Here is a 23038-nt window from a genome sequence, read left to right on the forward strand (position 1 = left end):
GTGGTGCGGAGGCTGGGGGCGAGGCCTGCGCCTCATCTCCCTCTTCCCCTCTCCCTTCTCTCGGCCCACGGCGGTGCTTTCAACGCTGTCTCTTACTCTCCTCAGCTGCCACCACCACCGTACTGCGGTACAGGCCCTGCAAGGACAAACTCTGCCCCAGTGGCTCACTCCAGGAGTGGGGAACTACGGAGCAGTCCCTGAGTCTGCATATAGGGGGATGAAGGCCCTGCGCGGCAACAATGACGATGATGGCCATGACGATTATGACACCTGCTGGGTCACAGGGAAAAAATTGAGGCCGTCGAGGGAAACACATCCCTTGCCAAACCCCTGACTGCCTTCCCTCCGGGCACCGGTGAGCCACCATCACCACCGCCGCTGACCACAGTCAACTGGCCTGTGAGGCAACCCCAGCCGCACCACCATGGTGGCCGCTGGACGGCGACTGATCGTCAAGCAACACTCAGACGGGCGTAGCCCTGGGAGGAACATGGGGCCACAAGTGTGTTCAAATTGAGGATGACCAATGTGTCCTGCAATTCACATTAATTCTTGCAGCTAGCTGCATTCTTCATTGACGCACGAGCCGAGTGATCCACCAGTAAGAGTTGTCTGGCTTTCGGCACCAATCCCGCACGCGTGGAGGGGCTGGGACCGCTCACATGGGGCGCCCCTTTCTCTTGTGCTGAGGATGTGCGGGCGTGTGCCTGGCTTTGACCGTCCTTACTTGATAGTCAGGATTGCAGACATAGGAGATCCAGCCACACTGAACTGGAATTCTTCCTCAAACCTCCACACTATGGTGGCACTGAAGGAGATCTGAGCAGTCTGGGTCCCACCTGGTGCAATGATGCCCTCCTCAGGCGCAAACTTGAAGCAGAAGCCCACGTCTGCAGTTGAAGGGCTATAGGTGAAGGGAGCATCAATAGCTCCTAGGTTAATCAGTTCCACCTGCAGCAGCAAGAAAGCAAAATGGAAATACATGTGGAATCTTCCCTTCTTGTGAGTTATTGTCTAATGATGCAATTAATACCCAGAAATAGCAGACGATGCTATGAATGGCAAAAAAATACAACAGGACAAGTTCTGCCTTGGGTTTTCATGCAAAGCAGTGGCAACTCCACAGAACTGGAGTCCACAACCCTGGGGTTATCCCATGGACACAGAGCTGTGCACCTCTGATCAGCATCACCAAGTTCATTCAAACCTGGCCCTGAGAGCAACGTGGGCTGATTGCAGCTGCATAGTCAATCACCCCAGAGCTGCTGCTGCCCCACTGAGCACAGCTCCAACAGCACCATCTACTCATTCACCTTTTCCCATGTCATGAAAACAATACATTGATTATGAGACATCAGCATCAAAATGTATAGACAGCATCATCTTTTGGTAAGAAAACTCAGCATGTCTTTGCCTCCCACAGCCAAACTTTTGAAACTGTCTGGCATGATGTAGTGCCTCATTTTCTACCTCTTTCAGCTGCTCTCTCTTTGGTTTTTTTTGCAAACTTGACACTATTGGGGAGGAGACAAATAGGTAGAAAAATGCTTTGCTTTATTCCCAGGAACACTTTTCTCTTTCTAGAGCCAGAGATGCACCAAGGCTGAAGTGTGGTGAGGGACTGGTCAGCAAGGGAAAGAACTCCCAAGCCCTTTGCAAGGGCCAGCACTGAGCCAGGAGGCTGGATGGCTTTCCTGTGACTTGCAGCAATAATCAGGAGACAGTTGACTGGAAGCTGTCTGCAGTGGACTGAAGCTCAAGGCAGCTGCTTCTGAACAGCCCAGTCCAAAGGTGCCTTGTGTCTGGCACTGCCACAAAAGCCTCTGAACATCCCTTTTTGACCCAGGCTTCGTTTCATACGCCAAGGGGTTGTTTTGCAGCAAGCCTCCCAGCTGATTCCCAAAGAAGGAACTGGGGCTTCATGAACAACAGACACACCTTTCAGACCCTCCCAGATTTCACCAGTAGATCAAATATTCCCTGCTCACAACTGCCCAGGTTGGCAGCAATTCCACACTTCCACCAGGCTTGCTCCTGCCTCAGGAGCCATCAGGATCCACCCCAAGCCCTGCTGCTCAGCTCATAGACGTGGGGGGTGTCAATGGAAATGTTCCCAAGGTTCAGAGTAGGAGAGCTGAATTCTACCAAGGGTCCTTGGCCTTCCCCTGAGAGGTGCAGGGGCAGCCTGCTCTCACAGCCTAGGGAGAGATGTCCATTGCAGTACAATCATTCCCTCTGTTATACTGGATTTTCCAGGCTGCCTCCGTGCTAGACCCTGACTCTGAGCTGGATGCAACCAGCTCCTGATGCTGCAGGAGAGGATATGGACCCTCCTCTTCCCTCAGCCTTGGGGCTGACTTCTAATTTCTAACCCATTCCTTGGGCTGCTTTCCAATTTCAGCCACCAGTCTGCTGAATTTAAAACATCTCTGCTGCCTTGTAGTGACAGGCCAAGGAGTTACAGGTATAAATTGAAAGAAAGGAAATTTAGGTTAAATATTAGGAAATTTTTTACTCTGAGGGTGGTGAGACACTGGAGCAGGTTCCCCAGGGCTGTTGTGGAGGTTCCAGCCCTGAAAGTGTTCCAAGCCAGGCTGGATGGGGCTTGGAGCTACCTGCTCTACGGGGAGGTGTTCCTGCACAGAGGCCTTTAAGGTCCATTCCATCCTTAACAAACTCTGGTTCTATGCTGTCCTTCCCATGCACTTAGTAGAGCTTTGAAATCATTCAGTGAAGGCACAAAGCTCCTACAGAGTTTGGCAATTGCCAAACTACCTGTCCCAGGAGCACAGGACTTTTTTGCCAAAGTCCCCAACTCCTGACACTCAGCACTGTGTTCTATTTCCACAGACAGAGCTGCAAGGGCTCAATTCCCACAAAGGGAGAGAGGCAGGTGCTGGCCAAGGCTGCTCCTTCTACCAACACCCTGGGCTCAGGGGGGTTCAGCCACCTCTGCTCTGCTGCTGTCTGGGCACTGGGAGGTGATCCAGGCTCAGGGAGCCCATTTCTAACTCAGCACCTGCTGCCTGATGATGGATCCATGTCAAATGGACCCATCATCCTGGAGGCCAGGGGCCTGCAGGGGCTGAGTGCTTGTTCACTAAAGCTGTTCTGCTCTGGAGCTCTCTGGCCTTTGGGGGAATGCTGGCAAAGCCATGGCATGAAAACCTCTCCCTGCACTGCCTGGGCTGTTCTGGGATCAGTCAGGCACACACAGCATTCTGAGCCCTGGCCTGGCACAGGAGACTCCCAGGGAGCTGCAGGGCCAGGGGGGATGTGCCAGCACTGCCCTGCTGACCAGGGACCCTTCCCAGCACTTCCATGGGAGCCCAGTGGGCTCAGGCTTGCACCATGGCTTCACTGAGGGGGAGAGAAGCAGGGCAAAGGAGCTGTACCTGAGATGCTTCAGTAAGCCACACTTCCATACTCCAGTGCTTCCAGGGGTTTGAAGGTCACCTTGATTTTGGCCAAAAAATTCGGCCCAATTTCTCCCTCCTACAGCAGAAAGAGACAGCAAAACAGTTCTCTTCAAACTTCACATTTCTTGTTTTCAACCACACTTCTGTAAGCCTCTGTTTAGAGCATTAGTAATGAGTGAACAACACAAGGAGCCCAAGGAAACACTCCAAACCCAGCTCAACACAGCGCTGGAAGCTCTCAATGCTCAGCTGTTCAGCTCCCACTCTCCACAATATTCCTTCTGCTCTGACAAAGGCTCTTGGTCACATCATGCTGCTGTCAGCTACAGTGGGATGCAACTGCCACTGTGCACTGGTGTCTCTTCACAAGAAGAGAAGATGATCCCTGTCCTGGGTTGACTATATGATGCTTTTATCCCAAATCCTCTTGTTCTGTTTATGCTGAATAATAAGTTTTGCACCTTTAAGACTTGTTGCAGAGAGTGAAGGGGGGAGAGAAGAAGCAGCAGTTTGTTTTCAGACAGTGCACTCACTCCTCCACACTCCTGCTCCTGAACTGCATTGTCTGCGGATGGACAGACAGCAGGACAGAGCTCTCCTTTGCTTTTAGTTAATTTAGCTTGCTGAGGCAAAGAAGTTCCCTGGACTGTGGGGTTTTTTTCCTTTCTTTGGACCTGTTCAAAACGGCTCTGGACTGAACACCAGCAGAGCACCGACAGCTCCACCTGTGGCCACTGGGCTGGGCCTGGCCTGCAACATTTCCAGCACCAGAGGGACTGATCAGAGACTGAGTGAGCTGAGCTGCAACCCAGGGAGGGACTTTCTCAGTTTGTCATCTCTTTTGGAGCAGCAAGGGGTTTTATTGATTAATACTGTTTAGGGTTTATTGTTTAATAAACAGGTTTTTTCCACTTCAAGGAGGTCTTTTCTCCAGGACCGGTTGGGGGCAGGGGCTGATTGAATCTTCTTTCCGAGAGGAGCCCCTTTGGGGGTTCTCTCCCAAATTTGCCCAGAACCAGAACCTTGGAAATAAAAATATTAGTTTAACCTGTATTGAAAGAAAGCAGAGGCTGGCATTATTCTAGGGTTTACTCCAAGATGAGAAGGGATGTTGCACTGTGCAGACACCAGGCATTCATTGTCTCTCACAATGCCAGTACTCAGAATCAGGAGTCTGGTTGATGGCAGGACATGGTGGTTTGCTTGCAGAAACAGAAAAGGAAAAGGTTTTCTGTCCCTGTGTGCAGGACAACTCCAAAGGCCCATTTCAACCTTCCACCCTTGTGTCCAGGCTCACAGAGGACACTGGAAGGGGCACTCAGAAATAGTGCAAGGCGTGGTTACAGGAGGGGATTGGCATTTCTATGATTAGCCTTAGGCTGAATTTGGCCTCACTTTCCCAGCAAACCATTGCAAGCTTCAGGTCAGAATGTGGCCTGGCAGTGCTCCAACAGCCTCTGCTGAACCTCACATGTGGGGGGAGCCCCTACCTACAAGAACTGCTCCCTGTGGACACTGCAAGGACACGCACAGAGTGCCCTTGAGCTCAGGCCCTGGCAGCACAGCTTGGCTTTGTCAGGCTCCCAACCCTGCCTTGAGCCTCCAGGGCAGAAATGCTTTTAGCATTTGGCATTTTTAGGTGAGCTCTGCAGGTGCACCAGAAACTCAATGTCTTCCCTCCCAGCACATCGAGCCAGCTGAGGATCTGCCCAGTGACTGCAGCTGGGGGTAGAGTGGGTGGGAGGAGGAAGAGGGGGAGGAGGATGAGGAGGAAGAAGAGGAGGAAAATGAGGTTTTCAACTATCACTTACCATTGGCTCAATGAAAAAAATGTCATCAGAGAACAGCATGGGGTCTTGGTGCAACTTTGCCTTCTCCCCCGGGAGCCTCAGGAGGGCAGTGTGATCTTCACCAGAGCCCTTCTCCTTCCCTGTTTCTTTCCCCTCCATTAAGTTTTCCAGCCACAGCTCTCTCCGTGTCCGGAGGAATCTACGCTGCCTGCAGCCACAGGAGAGACAAAGCCAGCAGACTGTTTAATAAGCCACAGATTGGCAGAGAGAAGTGTGAGTGCAGGAGAGCAAAGCACTTGGGGAGGAGCAGCAGTGTGAGAGATAAGTAATGCGATGATTTATCAAAAAGCAGGATGCCCCAACACAGGGAACGATTGGCAGCTGACTCCATTGATTCACAAGGCTGAACAGTTGCTTTATTAAACTATATTATATTACATTGTACTACACTATATTAAAGATGCATACTATACTACAAAGAATACTAAAGAATACTAAAGAATACTAAAGAAAACTTGTGACTGTCTCCAGACAGCCAGGACAAAGCTTTTTCCAATTGGCCAAGGAAACAAAACAATCCTCAGCAGAATCCAACTGACAAATCATTTCAGGTAAAGAATCTTCCTAACACATTCCACATGGTAGAGATAAGAATTGTTTTCTTTCTTTTCTCTGTGCTTCTCCAGGAAAAAAAAACCTTGAGAGAGAGAATTATGTGTTTCTGTTCAGAGAATGCCACAATGATTGACTCTCACAATTAACAGACAAATACCATGTACAGAGGTTAAGAAAAATTTTTTTTACTCCTGCAGTTGGTATCAAGGGACAGCCAGGGTTGGGATATTTTGGAGGGTCGGCTTGTCACTACGGTGACATCTGACCTCCAATCAAGATTTGAGGAAGTAAACTCCACCACTGGACAGTGAAGAAGAGGTCAATGGACAGAATTTTGGGAGGGGCTAAAGGCTTAAAAGGCAAAACCTCCATTGTGTGGGTGAGCACATGGTGCGGAAAATCCTTTGCTCCTGGCGCCATAACATTTTCTCTATTCAGTCTTCTGTTGTATTTTTGATAAGGTTTAATAAACCTTTCTAAACTTATGAAAAGGGAGTGGCTATTTCTCCCAAGCAGCAGCTCCCCAGCAAGGGCTGACCCCAAGCCATGGGGGTCCCAGATGGATCAGAGGATAACTTGTTGTTCACTGGCCCAGCAGGGAGTTTTACTCCACACCTGCAAGCTCAGGAGAGGTTTCCAAAGCCAGCGTTCCTCCAGGGAACCTCCTGGCTCAAAGCCTCTGCCAAAAAACTGAGGGAGAATCCACCAGCCACTTCAAGTGGCTTTTCCTACCACTGAGCTGCTGGGGAGGCAGATAAAGGTCATGGAGCAGGACTTCCCTGGGAAGGGGAGACAAAGCTGGGTTGCAGCTACATGCTACCAGCACTGTGAAAAATGCACATTATATGATTGGCTTTTTGCATATATGAAAATAAAACATTGGTCTATTCTGTTTCAGTCTCTATGCAATATTGCATAGGGAAATGTAAGATAACAATTAGAAATCAATCAGATAATACACATAACCAATAACACATCTGCAGTCATACAGTTATCAGTCACTACAACACTGAACTGTCATCCCAGAGTCTGTGACAGCTAATGAACCTTAAAATAACAGAGAACTGGAGAACTCATGTCTGGATTCATGTTTCCCCAAACTCCCTTTGAAAATAGGGTCAGCTATCATACATGGTCAAATTGCCAAGCCAAAAGGACTTGAATACTTTTTGATGCAGAAAACATCTGGGTTGATTGTCAATCATTCCATTCAAGTAGAGCTAGACCTTGGCCAGAGTTCGAACTCTAATTGATGGACATCACTTAATACATTTTAAAACAAGACTGTTAGAAACAGCAATTATGAATAGGAAACCTTAGGATTAAAGATCAATCAAACCATTAAAGAATTGAATCCCTCCAAAACTTCTGTCAGGAGAGAAATTCTTCAAACACAGCAAACCTCTTGAATTCTCAGATGAAGTACTCTATAATAACCAAAGAAATAATAACTGAAGAAAACCACAAAACTGGCAATCTGGATTTAAAAGAAACCCAAAAAACATGAGTAGTTAAGAAACAAAAAGACAAGATTCCAAAGAGACACGTGTCTTGCAGATGATCACACAAAGAGACAGTGAAACACATGAAAGCTGGCTGTAAATATTACAATACCTTGATCATAATTCTTATCATAAATTCTGAGAATTCTCATTATATAATCAACTTATCAACAGGAAGTATTTGAAGGGGTTATGACAACTTTTCTAAACTATTCATATAGCATTCATAACAATCCTTATATATCAGTATCACCTATAAAATCCAAAAATAACAAAGGTTACAAACTCAATACCAACAAAACTGTGAGTCATTGGAGAATCAGCTGGTGACCCCACAGATAGGATATGATTGATATTTCCCAAATGCTCTGTCTTCAGAGACATTTCACGTAATTGAATCATTACTAATACTTCTATCTTTCTATGGTGGTTTCCCTCCCTGAGAGGCATTTTTCACAATAGAAGATTTCCATCTACCTCGTATTTGGAATACCACTGATTTGCAGTGGTTTCCCCTTTTTTCTGTATCTTGGGAAAAGCCTATGTGCTTTCTCACTTTACACTGATTTTGGACAGCTTTTTTACATGTCCATCTTTTGCATCTGAAGCCTGATCATCTGGTAAATGCTGTTTCCGTCACTTCTGTGGGACCGGGCTGTTGCGGAGTTCGGAGCGCCTCACACAACATGCGCTGCACCCGCGAAAAATCTCCCGCTTGAGATTTTGATGGAGGCTGAAACTGTGTGCTGGCTGCCGGGGCCGGCTGCGTGCCCGCTGCCGTGGGACCGGAGCAGGGCCGGTCCCTCGGGCACCCTCTGCACCCAGACCGCGCCCGGTCTCTGCCGGCGCCCTCACGGGAGTGCGGATGCCGCCGCCCCGACCGCGCCTCCCCTGCGCTTCTCTCGGCGCAGGCGCGGTCTGGGGAACGCCCTCTGTGCCCGTGACCTACACCGGCGCTGCCCCGCTCCCGTTCTGGCTCCGATTCCCGCTCGGCCGTGTCCGTGCCGCGTCTGCGCACTGGGGAAAAACCCGCCCCGCTCCCGCTGCCGGGTTTGTGCGTCATCAGCGGGTGCCTGCCGCGCTCCGTGGCGGCCGCAGGGACGCTGCAGCCGTCCCGTCCCGTCCGCCTCAGTCCCGCCCGGCGCGGCTGCCGCGGCCCGTGCGCGTTCCCCGGGTGCCGCCGCTCGCCGCCATCGCAGTCGCGCGGGTTCTGCCCTTCGCGCGCGGCTTTGGCACCCCCTGCGTGAAACCGCCGTCACCGCCATGGCGCATGCGCCCGCCTGCGCCGCCAGCCCTGCGCCTCCCTCTCCCGCGCTCCGCCCGGCCCGGCCCCGCTCGGCGCTGCCCCCGCAGCCGCCGGCCGTGCCCTGCACGCTGCCGACCGCCCGCTGCTGCGATCCGGGCACCGCCGTGCGTGCTATCGCCTCCGCCGCTGCTGTGCCTGCGACTGCCCCGCTGTCCCCGTGGGCCCCCGCCGGCCTCCGCAGCCCCCACGGCCGCCTCTGCGGCCCCCCCGGGTTGCTGCCGGCCGGCGCCGCCGTGGCACGGGTTCGCCAGTCGCCGAGAAGCGGCTCTGCCCCGGGTTCCCCGATCCCCTCCGCCCTCCTCCCCCTGAGAGTTCTGGGCGTTCTGGGGACCCATGGGACCCTGGGCACTGTGGAGATGATGCCAATTCCTCCCACACCTGTTTGCTAGGGATTACCTTTGCCCCTCCCTGGTCGGTAAGGGCAACTGCCGCCTGCTGATGGCAGGATGACTTCCCCCATCCTCGAGAGAATACTGCTGCCTGCTGGTAGCTGGCAGCCCCCGCGGAATTCCACGAAATTGCCTCTAACATTACCCTTGCTGGGGATAAAAGCTTCAAGGCCGTTTTATCTTTTTTCAGAGATTTTCACAGGGTGTGTGGCTGCCACGCCCTGTAGGGCTGACAAGATGCTGGGTTGTTCCTGGGAGCATGTCCCCCCCATGTTCTCAATTTTGACCTTTCTTACCAAAAGCTGAATCATCTGCAAGGTCAGTCTGGAGTTTGCCCTGGTCACCGTCCAGCAGCTCGCAGGTGAGGGATTCCAGGGGCGCTTCTGGTCCTCCTCTTTCCGGGTCGAGCTTGAAATGAATCTTCTCAGCAGAGGTCGAGATGTTCTTTCAGGATTTTTCCCTTGAGAGTGCCTGTTTCCTTTACTTCTTGGGCTAGGTTTCAGCGGCTGATGGCTGTGGCGTGGCTGCTTGCCAAGAGCCCACCTGGGTGCCCTCTTGGAGCCCACCAGGGACGCCAATGTCTCAGGGTCTCTTGCTGCTCAGAGTGACCCCAAGAAAAGTTCAAAGTCTCTTTTCCCAGCCCGGCGCTTGAAGAAGGAGTCAGGGCTCTTCATTTCTCAGCCTCAAGGTTGTTTATTTTATCTTATCTATAAAAAAATTTTCTCCTGCCCTGCCGAGGTCAGCTCAGCAGGACAGTCTGAGGCACTCTGCCTGCCCCCGGGGCGGTGTTATGTCTTTATACTAAAAACTACGTATGCAATATTTACAATTACTTTCCAATACCTATCACCTATGTTAGACAGTGAGCTTCTACTCTAAACCAATCAGTAAGTGCCAACATCACAGCAGAAGATGGAGGCCAAGAAGAAGAAGGAGAAAGGCTGGACACACCCAGTTCCCTCCATCTTGCCTCCTGAACCCCCATACCTAAAACCCCAAAATCTACTTTTCCACCCCGTGATAACTTCACTAATATTCTACCTAAACTGTTGTGGCCTGCTGATCTTCATATAAGGTTTGTAATTTGCTCTACGGGTCATAATCAAATCCACTGGTGTTTTGGGCTCTGTGCCAGGGTTTCTGAGCCCCCTGGCATGGGTCCTGGCCATCCTGGACTGCCAGAGGGATGTTCTGGGTTCCCACAGGTCTCTTCTTAGGTCTTCTGCAGGTTGGTTTTTTGTTTCTCTCCTTCTGCTTGTGCTGGGAAAAACCCCCTGCTGGGACATCTCTGCACCCTGGCATCCTGGGCATCTGCATAGGGATGGGCAATGTAACAAAGGACTGGCTGGAGGCCTTTGGAAATGGGAATTTATGGACAGGTGGGATTGCTCAATCTGACTGCACTGGGCCCTCATGCAGGACAGAGCTCTGGATCTCCTTCCTGCTTGGCAGGGTTCAGTTTCCAGGTAGTGTGGGCAAAGACTGGCACTCACCTGCACAGAAAGGCTTCTGCCTTTTGTCCCTGTAGCTAAGCTCAGGGTAAGATTCCTCCTTTAGTGCTCAAAGAAAGGAAAGGAAATCCCAGAAGGGATGTGCTCGGTCTTTGAAACCATTACCAACTGTGAGGAACACCTCTGCTAGAGTAGAACATGTCCCTGGGCAAAGAAGGTCAACCCTCTGACCAAACTGATCCCAGCCCAAAGGCCAGGCCTTCTGCTGTGCTCTGGAAGGGGTTCTGCAGGCAATGTGCTCAGGAGAGAGATCTCCACTGGCCTCACTTCTCTCAGGGATAACACATCCCATCCAAGGTTGCCAAGAATGGGCACAGGCAAGAGCAATGGGATCCATGAGTCCACACTTACTTATGAACTCAAATTGGCCTCCTTGGTCATGCTGCCATGAACTCCCGTTTTTTTGTGGCCATTAGGTTCACCTGAAAACAAAAAGAAAAATGAAAAAGAGGAAGCTTCACTATGATATTTCCCCTTAGGTTTTAAAAAATGCATTTAAGAGCTTTTTTGTGACACATATATCCCTCAAAATATACTACTCAAACCTCTGATCTACTCAGGGTTTTTTAATTTACTGATTTTCCCTTCCATCACTGTCCAAACAGAATACAGCTCTTTCCAAGATATTCAGTCCTTGCTTGTGGTCTCCCACATCATTTTCTCTAGGTTCACTCTGCAATGCAAGGGAAAAGAGGGGCAAAAAGATGTTTCTGTGGTGAGCAACATCTCAGCACTAGAGAAGATAAGGCAGTTGATAAGATGTTCTGTTGCACTCCCAGCTGGTCCCTAACCCATCTTGTCTGCCGTGGAGCTCTGAGAATTCTCACAGACACACACTTCATCTTCCTTGGTAAAAATTAAGACCTGCTTTTGCAGAGTGCAGAACCTGGTGTTCAACACCAGTCATATTTTCCTCAGAGGCAAGGGACCATTTTCCATTCCTTCAGACTCAAATCTTGGAGGTTATCCTGACCAGCTATGAAGAAATCTATGGTGAAAGGACAAGTGACCTTGGCTGGAAGTCGGCGCAGGAGGTGTCCCGACCAGAGAGTAATTACCACTCATTCCATGATGCAGAAGGCATGAAAGAGACTTTATTATTCGTGTATAGTATTAAGAAATATACAGTTCCTATAGGAACAGTAGTGGACCTAAGACCTGATTGGTCTTAAGGTGAAAACCTCTCACACTAGTGATGCATTATGATTAGTACACTCTAGCAAACCATTTTTATAAACAATGGTTATAGAAAGAGAGATAATAATTGTTTGATTTTTTTTTCTAGGATTGTTAGGTTCAGTTTGTGAGAAATTGTGTCTGTTCATTCTTTGACTGAACTGAGAATATTTACAGACTGGCTGCCAAATGTCCATCAAACTTCTCTCACTCCACCTCCTCAACTGGATAGGAGGAAAAAATACAACTGAAGAGCTCACATAAAGCCTGGGACATCCCTCTCCAGCTGCCACCATGGGCAAACCAGACTCCACTTGGGGACGATTGCTTTGCTTTTTCAGCAATTCCCAATAGAGCAGCAAGCCAGGTAACAAAGACAAAACTGAAACCACCTCACTCCCACTCTTCCCTCTCCTGGCTGTGAACACACCTGGTGCAGGTGGCTGGGGCAGCTGCAGTGCCTGATGCAAGCTGAGCTCCAGGTGGAGCCTGAGACAGGAGCTCATGAACTGCCAACAGAGCCCAACAAAGGGCACCAAGAGTGGTGGCACCGCTGGGGAAGGGACACCGAGAGACCCAGCAGGAGCTGAGGGCCCGGGAGGAAGAGCCAGACTCGAGCCTCGGGCATGCAGACTGAGGGGATAAAACTGAGGGGCTTGGAGGAACATCTCAGGCTATTCCTGTGTCACTGCACTGGGATTAAATGGCTTTATGGAATCAGACAGCTGAGACTGCTGTGGGAAACCTGGGCTGGAACCAGGGAGGACACAGGGGCTGGGTGTGGGGAGTCCAGCAGGGCCCATTGGGGCCCTGCAGCCACTGCTGTGGAGGGGCTTTTCCCAACACTGAACACCTCTGGTGGCTGGAATGTGATGGCCAGAGAGCCTTGGGGAGGGTCAGACTGGGAAGTTTCCTAAATATCCTCTTCTGCACAGCTGGCTGCAGAAAGCAGGGCCCTGCTGACCCTTCCAACAAAGCCGCCTGTCCCTTCTGAGCACATCCATCAGAGCAGCAGGGACGAGGTGAAGGCAGAAACAGGGACTGCTCAGGAGTGAGGAAAGGTCTGCTCAGGGCACAGCTCGCTGCTGTGCTCTGCTCTCCCTCTTTCTCGCACTCCATTTCCTTGGGCTTTCTGCTCCTTGGGACCTTCTGTTTTCTTTGGCCACGTTCCAGAGAAGGAGGACCTGGACTGAATTAAGGGACCCCTTGCCAAAAGCTGCTGCATGTAAGAAAGCTTTCCTGGTGCTCAAGGAGAGGATAGACCCAGGTGAGGAAAAGAGAGGAGGATTAGAAATAGAGAAATGCCAGCAGGGACCCAAGAGAAGTCCCAGCCCCAGGGCCCATGGCTGTCCCACGGGTCTAACTGAAAGCATCAGACAGGAAATGCCAGGGGTGATTTCCCAGGAATGAACCCTGCTCCATCTCCTCCCACTACATTTTGCTGTTTTGCTCTGGTCTGAAAGGAGGGAAAGCATATAAATGGCAAAAAATGCTCAGAGTTTGAGGGGTTTTCTCCTGAAATCAGAGCAATAGCATGATGGCTTCTCAAACAGTAACAATGAGTAGATGATGTGCACGTGGAGCTGTCCTGGATGTGCCTCTGCCATTGGTCACTGATGAGCACAGACATTAGCTCAGATCACCGCTCATGGAAAGATGGTTGTGCTTCCAGGGATGGGTCACCCCACTTCTCACAGACAGAGACACATTGTCCTCTCTGTCTCTCATATGTGGAAGGAGCCCTGACAACTGCTTTAGACAGGAGAATTATTTTCGGCAGGGCCAGAGCTGCAATCCTGAGCCAAAGTGGAAGCTTTGAGGTGGAAAAAGAAAATGAAGGAGGAAAGACAGAAGAGGAGAGGATAAAGGAAAAGAAAATGAGGTGCTGCAGGGAGAGAGGAGAAAGGTAAACAAACAAAACCAACAACAACAACCAAAAAAAAAAAAATCCAAGCCAAAAGAAAACAAAAAAAAACTCACAAAAAACTCTCTCTTCTGCATTGTCAGTGATGTCTCTTGCCCAGAGACCAACAGAGTCTGGTCTGCCAACAGAGGCCCAATAAATTAGACATTTTGAGTTATGCATTGAGTCTAATACAACATTAATAGCAGCATGTGAGTTAAATCCAGGAGCATTGTATGAGTGGTGGTGAAATCTCATTATGCTTTGTCTGGGGTGCTAAGATGAGCTATTGCTTTAATATTTATATTTTATATTTTTAAGTTCTACTCACTCCATGAAGTAATTATTTATTACATATTCAGACTAAAAATTTTTCCTGATCACCCAAGATCAAAGAAACAAACATTTGGCCATAATGTATTCATGGCATCCAGGCTGGGCCTAATCAACATGGTACTTACTTTTTACTTTTCTCCCATTTAATGTGTAGCAAGAGTCATGGCAACAATTTTTGCTATTGATCAAAAATAACATTAAATAAATAAGTAAGGCTTGAATTGACAATTTTTTTCTCTGTAGGAATAAATTAGGAAGTGCATTAGTCTCTGTAGACTCTGGGCAGGAAGGGACAACAGACTTTGAATGGGAATTCTATGAAATATTTACTTTGTGGTCTCCCTCCAACCCTTCCTGACTGGTCTCCCACCCTCTGCAGCACAGCTGGGCCTTGATGAGACAAAGACACTGAAAGCCCTGGGGGCCCTGGAGGGCAGCAGGGCTCCCTCAGGCCTCAGCAAAACTCAGTGAAGGCCCCAGGATGGTCCAGGGAGCTTTTCCCACTCAATCCCCTCTGGCAGAACTGATCTCAGCACTTGAGGGCCCTCAGCAGTGCCCAGCCCAGGGACGGTCACTGCCCAAAAGGCCTTGTGAGGAGGGGGTGTCACTGCTGTGCATGGCCAACAGTGATTGCACTGGCCTTGCCCAGAGGGGCGGCTGCAGATTGCTGATTGCTCTGCTGCAGACAGTTCTGTTTGGGCAGGGTCACGCTTCTGTTGTTGCAGACACTGATATTCTTTAGGAAATTCCACCAGGACTGAAGGACAGCTGGAGGAGGATTGCCACCCCAGGGACCTCCAGGGCAGTGGTTCCTGAGTGCCACAGCCCCCTGCGGCTGGGCAGGTGTGGTGTCAATGTGCTGGGCAGGGATCAGCCCTTCCCCCGGCGGGGCTCCTGCTCACACAGCGCGGGTGCTGCTGCCTTGTTTGGCTGCTGGCCCGTGTGCTCCCTCTCCCAAGTGCTGCCTTTTCACCTGGAGCTGAGGATGAAGGGAACTCAGGAAGCTCTGTCGGTCAGGAAAAGCAACTGGGGGAGCTTCAGGGCTCAGGAACACCGATTTAATTAACTTCAGGGCTCAGAAATTCAGTCTCCAGACACTTGGGGCTCAAAAGCAGCAATTGAGGATACTTTGGGGCTCACTAATACCATTTCAGGGCACTTTTGGCCTCAAAAATTGGTATTTGGGGACGTTCACAGCTGAGAATACAGGAGTCTCAGGAGCATTGGGGCTCACCCACCTGGCAACGTTTCTGGGACCTGAAACAGCATTTGGGTTCAGAAATACTGATTTAGGGAGCACTGGGGCTCTTAAACACCAATTTAGGGACACACAGGCCTATGAAACCCTGATTTGGGGAGTTCAAGGCTGAGAAAAAATCATGTTGGGAGCTTTGGGAATCAGAGAGAGTGATGTGGGGATATTTTCGGAGCAAAAACAACAATTTAGAGAGCTTTTGGGCTCCAAAAAACCAATTTAAGCCGATTTTTGGCTCTGTAGTCCCTATTTAGGGAGCTTTGGAGCTCCAAAACAGCGATTTAGGGAACTTTTGGGCTGAGAAACATCAGTTTCGGGAGCAGAAGGAGCAAGCCCTGAGGAAACCCGGGAGCAAGGGGCAGGCGCTTACCTGGGACAGGTCTGGGAAGGAGCCGCTCTGCGCTGGGGCACAAGCATGCTTAAAAACTGGGATAGATACAGCTCACTAGCTCACTGTGCCCGACCCGTTCCCGCCCCCACGGGCTCCTCCCTCTCTCCCCGCAGCTCCTTTCCCAGTTTTACACTGATTTCCCCTAAATGAGGTTTCCCCGCTCCGGGAGCGGTTCCTTGGCTGGGGGTGGGAAATGGGCTCAGCCAGCGCTCCCCGCCCATCGCTCCCGGAGCCTCCCTGGCTGGAATGAACCCCACGGGCTGATGGCACAGCGGGCACAGGGCGTGAGTGAGGGGCGTCAGGGCTCTGGAACACTGATCTGGGAACTTCATGGCTTAGAAACCCCTGTGTCAGCAGCTTCGGAGCCAGAACGGTGAGCTCAGGAGCTTTGGGGCCGAGAATGAGCAATTCTGGGGGCTTTGGGGCTCCAGAACACTGATTTTGGGAGGTTTTTGGCTCGGGAAAAAAAAAAAATATTTAGGGAGCTCCGAGTCTCAGCGAAAGCAATTTAGGGCTATTTTTAGCTCAGAAGCAGCAATTTAGAGAGATTTTGGGCTGAGAAACATCAATTTAAGGATATTTTGGTGTCTGAAATACCAGTTTAGGGAGCTAAGAAACACACATTTAGGGAGGATTTGGGCTCAGAAATATCAAATAAAGAGTTTTTGACCTCCCAAATAAAAAACCTTTTTGGGGAGGATTTTGCTCCTGAGGGCTGGAATATAAGTGTGGGGAGTCCTGGCAGACTGACTATACCCCAAACCCACCACGACAAGTGCTGTGTGCCTGTGGTGGCGAGAACAACCCCTGGATGACTGCAGACAGACCCTGTGTCCCATGTCACTGCCTGGGACACTGTCCTGAGCTTGGAAATGGGTGCTATGGGCACAGGTGCCCCATGAAAGAATTTAATCAGAGTGTGGTACTCATTGCCAAAGCAACCTTACAGACACCTGGGGAAGAAGCAGGCACCGAGTGGATTTAGGACATCCCCTGTGATGGACCAGCCTCTGGAATGATGGAATGGGCTGGGGAGGATGACAGCGCGCAATGGGTCTTTTCGGGACTCCAGCTCCCATCATGCACCGCGGCATCCACTGAGCGCCAGTGCAACCGAGACTTCATCTCCCGTGATGCTCTGCGCACCGTAGAGCATCTTTGTAGCCGGACCACCATCTTCAATATGCCCCGCGACCCCAGAGCCCCGACATAACCTGTTCCGGCCGTACAAGTCCCGTCATGTTCCGTGCCCCAAAGGGACCGACTCTCCAGGTGTCCTCCAAGGGCTTCCCGGCACCATAGGTTCCCCGCAGGTGCCCCCTGAGGACCCAAAGTGGCCGCCCGCACCCACAACTGGCTCCCCGGACCCCCAAGTGCTGCAGTGGAGCTACTTCCGGGACTACAGCTCCCATCATGCTCCGAGCGCTCGTGGCGTTTGAATGCAGCCGAGACTTCATTTCCCGTCACCCCCGCGCTCTGCAGGGCGGCATTAGCGCTCCGCCTTCACCCCCGCGCCCAGACAGCCCCGTTAGAGCCCCCCAAGGGCCCGCCCGGACCCCGAAGGGCCCCAAATTCCCCTCCCTGATCTCCAAGGGCCTCCCTGCATCCCCAAGAGGTCCCCTGGACCCCGAATTGTCCCTCAGAATCCCTGAGTGCTTCCCCCCACCCCCCATTTCCCACCCGGCTCCCCCAAGTGTTCTCCCGATGCTCAAGTTCTCTCTGAATTCCCCCCCTACACCCAAAACTGCCCCAAATGTGCCCCAAAATGATCTCCGTGTAAGCCCAAGTGCCCCCTTGGACCATGTGTGAGAAAAACTTGATTAAAAAGATTACAAAAGGACTAAACATAGGGCGAATTAGCATAGAGGAAAAATTAATAACCAATAGAGGTGAATTAGTGAATGAAGGGAATTGTGATACTTAGAACCAGTTACCATTAATTTTATTAGTTGTTAAACACGGATAGATTTTTGATATAAATATAAAATTAGGTAATAAAAATGAAACAACTATTATTATAAATAAGAAATAAATACAATAAATACATTTAATTGAAAAATATTAAAAATAAAGAATAAATTACTTTTTAAAATATATTTTGGGATGTTAGTCCCAGGTGGACGATGTCAGACATGGTAAGGCTGGGGATGAGGAGCAGGTTGTCCAAACAGAGTCAGCCTGCAATGGTGTCATTCTTCTCTGCGCCCAGACCTCCTAAGGAGACATTCAGCATCAAGATCACTTGGGGAAAGCTTCAGTTACCTTTTCTCTGAACTGAAAAATAAAAAAAATACTCGTGATTAACAAACTAAAAATCATGAGGTGCACTTTGAAATTATCCTCCTGAACAGAACTCCAAATTGAATCTAATCACTGCACAAGCCCTGGAGACTCAAAGACAATGGAAGAGAGACAAAGAGCCCCCGAGGGCATTCTGTATTTTCATGATCCCCACGGTGGGTTTGGAGCTGGGTCCAGGAGCCTCAGGCACGAAGAGAAGGATGAAGAAGCTGCTCAAGGAATCAACAGCAAAACTCCAAGTGCCTTGGAGCACAGCTGGGCCCCAGTGAGGGCAGGGAGTGCCAAAGGCTGCCCAGGGACTGCTGAGAGCAGATCCTTGAGGCCAGGATGGCAGGGAGCCCAAGGCTCTGAGCAGGGAACTGCAGTGCTGAGCAAGGCCTGGGCTGGTTGGGGGAAGCAGAAAGGCCAAGCCCTGAGCCCAGCCTGGGACAGCAGGGCCTGTCCCTCACGGCTGGCTCAGGGCTGTTTGTGGGCCAGGGGGATGTGAGGGGCAGCAAGGACAAATGCCATAAACCTGTGTGACACTCCAGATCCTCATGGAACTGAGGGGCCAGTAGGACACTGTGGGAAGTTGTGGAACCAAGGGGATCATGGTGGCACTGTTGGGGCCCATGGAACCAAGGGGCCAGTGTGACACCGTGGGGCCTCATGGAAACAAGAGGCCATTGTGAGCCTGCAGGGCTGCAACACCTCAGAACACTGAAATGCTGGGGGTAACCAAAGGTTCCTTGACTCGAGTTTGGTGCACAGGAGAAACACCAACCAGATATTATCAACATGGCCAGATGCAAAGAATATTCTTGATAGGAAGGGACCCAGAAGGATCATCAAGTCCAGTTCATAAGTGAATGGCCCACACAGGGTTGAACCCACAGCCCCACTAATACCAGCACCATGCTCTGATCAATGGAGCTAAGAGGTCAAAATGACACAAAATATTACTGGCAAAATATAGACAATCAAGGAACTTTTGCAAAAGGTTTAGTACAATATCCACTTCAATATGAAACCCTTATCATAGCATTAAATTCAATAACTTAATCTAAAAATTGAATCGAAAAACCTTTATCCCTTAAGATGTTAAGTTACCCAAAAATGTTCCAGCTAAGTAGGATTAGAAGGAGAAGAAATAGCTAACAACAGAAAGACAGAAGATCCATAGAAAGACACACACATAGGTACCAACTGCTCAGGTTCCAGCATTGCTAACAAAGGAACCCCAGGAGAAGCAGGACCCAGACCATGGTCTGGCCTTGTGCTCCGGCTTTTAACCCCCTGGTCTTCATGAGCCCGCCTCTGGATGGGACTGCCAGTTGCTTGTCCAATCAGAGCCAGGGTAGCACCAGCTGCTAGTGTGTGATTGATTGATTAACAGCTGGGCTAATCAGAGCTGGGTTAACATCACCCCCCTGCTGTGTGATTGACAGCTCTGCCAGGCCAGGGCTAGGAGCGGGGCTCTGTCCCACCACAAACCAAGGCCTGACCCGGCCGTGGCCCCACACGGGCATTCCGAGCATCCCAAGGTGTCTCAGGACGTCGATCTCATCCAGCCTCTGACAGCGACCACGGTGACACTACGGAACCTCATGGAACCATGGGTCAGTTGTGACAATGTGGGTCCAAGGACACCACGGTGAGACTATGGAACCTCACGGAATCAAGGAGGCCATTGTGCAACTCAGAGGCCGTATAGAAGCAAGGGTCAATGATCAAAGTGTGGGGCCCATAGGAACAAGGAGCCATTGTGACACAGCAGGACCACATGGAGCCATGTGGGCCTCATGAAACCAAGAAACCATTGTGACATTGCAAGACCTCATGGAATCAAGGGCACCATTGTGACAGTATGGGACTCCGTGAAATCAGGGGAACATGGAACATGTCTGACTGGTTTGGCCTGCTGGGAGCTGTCTGACAGGTACCACTGAATTAGCCATGCCAAGGGCCACTTCCCATCTGACCATGAGGCACTGGGGCTCTGTGCTTTTATTCCTATGGAAAAGAACTGTCTTTCTTGTCTAGCCTCCCATGGCTGAAATTAGGATTCCACCTCTAAAATTCCCTATATCCAAGGGTTGCTCCCAGATAAAATCTGCTAATACAGTCAAGTCTGGCTAGCCTTGGCCTCTGGTGACTGCCTCTCATCTGCCCCTGCACCACTGGGGCTCACTTGTTTCCTTCCTATGGAGACCATTGTGACACTGCGGGGCGTTGTGGAGCCAAAGGACCATAGTGACACTGCAAGCCCTTGTGGAGCCTGTTACACTGTAGGAACTTGTGGAACCAAGGAGATCATTGTGACAATGTGAGTACCATGGAATCCATGGGGCCATTGTGACACTGTGGGGTCTTGAGGAACTATGGAGACCATTGTGACTTTTTTGAGCCTTCTGACATGCAGGGGCCATTGTGACACTGCAGAGTACCATGGATCCAAGGGACCATTGTGACACTGTGGGGCCTCGTGGAAACAAGGACATCATTGCGGCTCTGTTGGGCTGCATGGTCCCAAGGGGCCAGTGTGAAGCAGCAGGGCTTTGTGGAACCAAGAGGCCATTGCTGCATTTCAGGGCCTCATGGAGCCAAAGGGCCATTGTGATCCTGAGGGGCACCGTGGATCCATGGAGATCATTGTGACATTGCAAGGCCCCATGGAATCATGGAGACCATTTGTCATGATCTGTTGATGATGTGATGGTTCGTAGGGGTGATCTCAGGGTGCAAAAAAACCAACACAACCACAAAAAAACATGGGCACAGGGGATTAGCAGTAACAATCAACAAGTGCAATTTTCTTGAAATAACCACAACAGAAATGCATTGATGAGGGGAACCGGGGGAACAAAGGAGAAAATAAGGAAAAGAGGGAGGAAGAGGAGGGGTGGGTGATAGCTACCAAACGTGATGCTGCGTTATCCTTCGAGATCCAGCCGATGGAGTCTGCCAGGCCACATCCGGGGAGATCTTGGAGGCACAATTCATCTGGACCCCACGTTATACTATTTTTCATTGGGGGAAGGGGGAATGAATTTCACAACCAAAACAAAGGTCTTCAGGGGGTGTGGAGAGTTAGGGATATGCATGCGGAAGAAATTGAGCTGTACGGTCAGTCGGGACATCCCCCCTGCCCTGCAGTCAGACCTTTGCTCCATACCTGGCCGCACCCAGCCGGACGTGAGCAGAAGGAAATGACACTGACTGCCCAAGCTATAAAAACCCTTGTGACCCCTCAATAAACACCATTTGCTGTCCACCACGTATGGTGGATCGAGTGACCCTGGGGTTACGGCCACCATGCCAGACTAAGAACCAGGTCGCCACGCCTTGAGAAGGCAACATCTGGTGCTGAAAACCCAGGACATGATCACCACCCGGGGTTCGGGGTTCGCCTGGACGAGGAACTGGCGGCTGCACAGCTGGCCTAGTGCAGCGGGGGGGACGCCCCCGGACCAGTGAGGAGCATGGACGCTATTGCGAAGGTCGTAAGTCAGATCCACACTCAGTGGGGTATCGAGTGTAAGCTTAAGGATTTTATTCTCGCAGTGCCAAGACTGATAAAGCTAGGGGCTATAGAAAGCCTAGTAGAAATTCTCCATCCCGAGATATGGGATAATTGCACGAAGGCTCTGGCCAAGGAAACCATGTCCTCAGGCTCAGGGAAAACCCTCAAATCGTGGGGCAGAATTATCCAGGCTCTGCAAAAAGCTCGGCAAGAGCAAGAATCCTGGAAAGCCACGCGAACTTGTTTATTAGCCATGCCACAGTTGGGAGTAGGGGCAGCGATGCAAACCGCAGAGGACTTTGACCCGTTCAGGTGCACGGAGGTGCGAACGCCGGAACCCCCTCAGCGAGCAGACTCACCATCGGGGGGGGGGGGGGGGAGCGCACGCAGACGTTTTGGCAGGGGCTAGCAGAGGAGGCACGGAATGCTGCTATAATATCGGACCCCGACGCGGTTGATAAAAAGGCACCCCTGCCATATGCGTTTGAAAATGGCACCGGAGCGCGTGACCAGGGCTGGAATGATGACACGGGGGGTGAAAATGCAGAAGGCTCGCTGAACAGCACAAGCGTGGGCGAGCGGGGAGGAGGGGCGGCCCCTGAGAAGGAGCGTAAGACCATTCAAAGCGCTCATTTTAAATTATGCCCCTATAGGGCAAGAACCTCCCCTAGCAGGAGGCCGGGGGAGCCCAGGGGGAGGGAACGGCCCGACCCCCGCAGGAAGGGGCGGGGTCGGAGCCCGAGAAAACGGCTGAGCAGCCTGGAAATGTCTGGCCAGTCGGCTTCTGGCTCGGACTCTGACTCGAGCTGGGACGGGCTCGAAAGGTGGTCGGAGCACGATTCCGACACCGACTCGGGCTTTAACAAAAAGGGAGCAGCGGCATACAAGATCACTAGCTGCAGCGCTCCTGCGTGGGTTAAGCGGATATCAGAGAAAGATCGAACCCCGCTTACAGACTGGCGGAAAATAAAAATGGCTTGTGCGTAGTGGGCTCCGTCTGCCACACTGGTGTTCCCGGTCCGTGTGGGGGGGCAGGCAGAAATCAAAGAACCTACTCCCCGGTAAACCCGAAAGACGTGCAGGCAATTGTTAAAGCGGTTGCAGACAGGGGGATTAATTCTGCCATGGTTTCCACACTCATTGACAGCGTTTTTGGAGGCGATGATATGCTTCCCTTTGATATTAAACAGACTTGCAGGCTGATTTTCGATGGGGCGGGGATGATCGTTTTTAAACAGGAATGGGAGGACAATTGTGTAAAGCAGCTAGCCTTAGTAACAGGGCCAGACCATCCACTGCGTGGCTCCAGCATACAGAGGCTAATGGGCACAGACCCCACTATGATCACCCCGCAGGCACAGGCTGAGGGCTTGCGGACCCATGAGGTTGTGACAACAACCCATGCTGCCCGAGAAGCCATCCGTGTTGCTTCCAAAGTAATAGCCAAACCATCCCCATGGTCAACTGTAAAGCAGAGTGAGAGTGAGAGCTTCACTCACTTTGTGGACCGCCTTCAGGCAGCATTAGATCTCTCTGCATTACCCTCAGAGGCGAAGGGTCCTGTGCTAGCAGACTGCCTACGCCAGCAATGCAGCTCAGCCACCAAGGACATTTTAAGATCACTGCCACCTGGGTCCAATGT

At 50.9% G+C, this 23038-nt stretch overlaps 1 non-coding gene and 1 pseudogene across 1 annotated transcript; both read right to left on the reverse strand.

Annotated features, from left to right (window-relative positions):
• LOC131570464 (zinc finger protein 420-like) overlaps positions 1-23038 on the reverse strand; it is a 332388-nt pseudogene that overhangs the window by 294396 nt on the left and 14954 nt on the right.
• Positions 458-610, reverse strand: LOC131570540 (5.8S ribosomal RNA). Its single transcript, XR_009275886.1, has one exon. It is a non-coding gene; the product is annotated as a 5.8S ribosomal RNA (ribosomal RNA).

This window comes from Ammospiza caudacuta, chromosome 35 (genome assembly GCF_027887145.1).
Source record: "Ammospiza caudacuta isolate bAmmCau1 chromosome 35, bAmmCau1.pri, whole genome shotgun sequence".
NCBI lineage: Eukaryota > Metazoa > Chordata > Aves > Passeriformes > Passerellidae > Ammospiza > Ammospiza caudacuta.